The following is a 2,633-nucleotide window of genomic DNA, read 5'->3' on the forward strand; positions in this document are numbered from 1 at the left end:
AAACCAATTAGTTATTATTCGGTTAAACTCGAGAGTCATTAAGTATTAATTAAAGAGACATTAGGCCGAAAGCTACCAAAAGGTCTCATTTACTTAACTTACGTAACGTACATTAATGAATTCAAAACATTTTATTTTGACTCCTAAGTAAAAACTTCTGGTTCCCTCACTAACGGTTGATTAATTGCATGCATGAGGTAGGTGATAGAAGACCAAAACGCATAGTTTAAAGGACAAAAGGGACTTATTCAAAAAGTCTGCATTAAATGCGTTGATTATTATACTTGCCACGAGTTTATACTTTTCTTTCTTGGTTTTTTCCTCCAAGTGTTGATAAATAAAGTCTTAGCCAACAGACTTGCATGCCATTTTGTGTATATATATAGCAATAGGATTGACTGTTGTCAATCAAATAGCTCCTTATTGTCAAAACAAGAGGCAAAATTAATAAGCTTAGTCATATGGGTTATCCTAAGTCATTTGGAAGTATTTTGGTTCATACACTAATATTACTTCTTTCATTGAACTATATGCCATGCAAAGCTCAGTTGTCCACCATCTTTTATGATAACACATGCCCTAATGCACTCTCAACAATTCAAAGTTCCGTTAGTGCTGCCATGTCAAGTAATCGTCGCAATGCAGCCTTACTCATTCGCCTTCATTTTCATGACTGTTTCATTCAAGTTATAATTATATATGATCTATATTCCATGGTGAATCTATTTAACTATTAGGTATATGAACATAAAACTTAATCTGGTAAGCTCTGCAAGGTTGTGATGCATCTATTTTGCTAGAAGGTGCCGGAAGTGAGAAGGCATCACAAGCTAATAATGGTGTGTCGGGCTATGATATCATAGATGATGCTAAAGCTTCTGTCGAGAGCGTATACCCTGGAGTTGTTTCATGTTCAGATATACTGGCTGTTGCAGCTCGTGATGCTTCAATGATGGTAATACCTTAAAAACTATATCAGTTACATGCATGCAAAAAAAAGCTATAACTATTTCACGGGAAAATGGCCAAAATGTACATTTTAACTGTCAAAGTCAAGTAAAAGTCCATTTGACCATCTTAATCTCAAAATGTCCACTCTTAAAATTTTTCGAATCGACGGCTTTTAATCATTAATCGACCATATTTTTAGCCAACCATATAGCCACGTACTTGTCCAGAAAATCTCACCCGAATCTAAATAAATCTCGTTGAAAGCAAGAAAAAATTCGTTGAAAGAAAAAAAAAACTATTAACCCAACAGCTTTACGATGCGTGACGGAATCTTGTTGGTTGAAAATCATGCTTGCTCTCACTGGTCCTTTTTCTATAATTTCACGGGTACATTAAAGTTGTGTATGATTACAATATGTAGGTGGGGGGGTCCATAAGACTTGGAAGAAGAGATTCTTCCGGTTTCAGTTCGACAACTACTGATCTTCCAAGAGCTAATATGGATCTAACTCAACTCATAGATAACTTTGTTCGAAAGAATCTCAGCCCAAGAGATATGGTTGCTTTATCAGGTTAGATCTTTGTCTAGGCCTTCATATAATGTTCACTTCTCCATTTATTGTGAAAACATGTATAATATTTTCTGTCGTCCTTCAGGGTCTTACACAATTGGGCAGGCACGATGTGTTACGTACATTTAAGGCAAGGATATACAACAATGCCTCAGACATAGATGCTACGTACTTTTGCTAGCAATCTTAGGAGCAACTGCCCAGCAGACTACATGGCAACGGAAACTTGGAACCGCTTGATTTAGTGACACCAAATACATTTGACAACAACCACTTCAGGAACCTAAGAGACATGAGAGGTCTTCTTGCGTCTGATCAGATTCTCTTTAGTGGAGACTCGACTGATAGCATCGTGACTGGGTACATTGACAATCCTTCAACATTCGATTCAGATTTTGCTACAGCCATGGTTAGGATGAGTGAAATTGAAACCCTTACTGGCACAAATGGCCTGATAAGGACTCTTTGCACCGCTTCCAGTTAAAAAGGAACATGATCGAGATGTAATGGTTATAACATATGGATACTGATTACAACATGTGGTAATCACTAGTAGCACATGTTAGGATTAAACGCACACACGAAACCGAACACGACACGAAAGCAATAAACGAACACGAGGATTTAACGTGGTTCGGTCTAAACTGACCTACGTCCACGGGTGGCAACTAGGTATATCTTTATTGAGTGACCAAATATTACAAGTACATAATGTTGTTTATATAGAGACTGAACTAGGGTTAGTAAATTATTATGCAAGAAATCTAAACCGGGCCGGGCCCGACCGCCCACACCCGTCTCCTCTTTTGACTTCATATAATAAACCGGGCCAACAAGGCCTATGAACCCAACAATCTCCCACTCGGAGGCCTTGAGTACTCTCATCTGCACTCCTGATTGTACTTCTGTAATCTGAACATTAAACTTCTTTTAGTTGCCACCGCCTTCTCATCAATTAACCTGAAGGCCCGTTGAAGCTCCCCGGAGCTCCAACACGTCAGTCATGGCTGAAACTGCCCCTGACCCGTTCTCTGTCCCTACCGGCTCCCACTGTAACGAACTACCGGATCCTGAGATAACCTGAGAACAAACACTCTCCATACTCAGCAA

General features: G+C 38.9%; 1 pseudogene; it reads left to right on the forward strand.

The window, feature by feature from the left end:
* Positions 1-461: 461 nt before the first annotated feature.
* LOC143565490 (basic peroxidase-like) lies at positions 462-2,007 on the forward strand (annotated as a pseudogene).
* The last annotated feature ends 626 nt before the right edge of the window (positions 2,008-2,633 follow it).

This window comes from Bidens hawaiensis, unplaced genomic scaffold (genome assembly GCF_021521415.1).
Source record: "Bidens hawaiensis isolate Kalapana, Puna unplaced genomic scaffold, B.hawaiensis_p1.1 tig00022367_1, whole genome shotgun sequence".
Classification (NCBI taxonomy): domain Eukaryota; kingdom Viridiplantae; phylum Streptophyta; class Magnoliopsida; order Asterales; family Asteraceae; genus Bidens; species Bidens hawaiensis.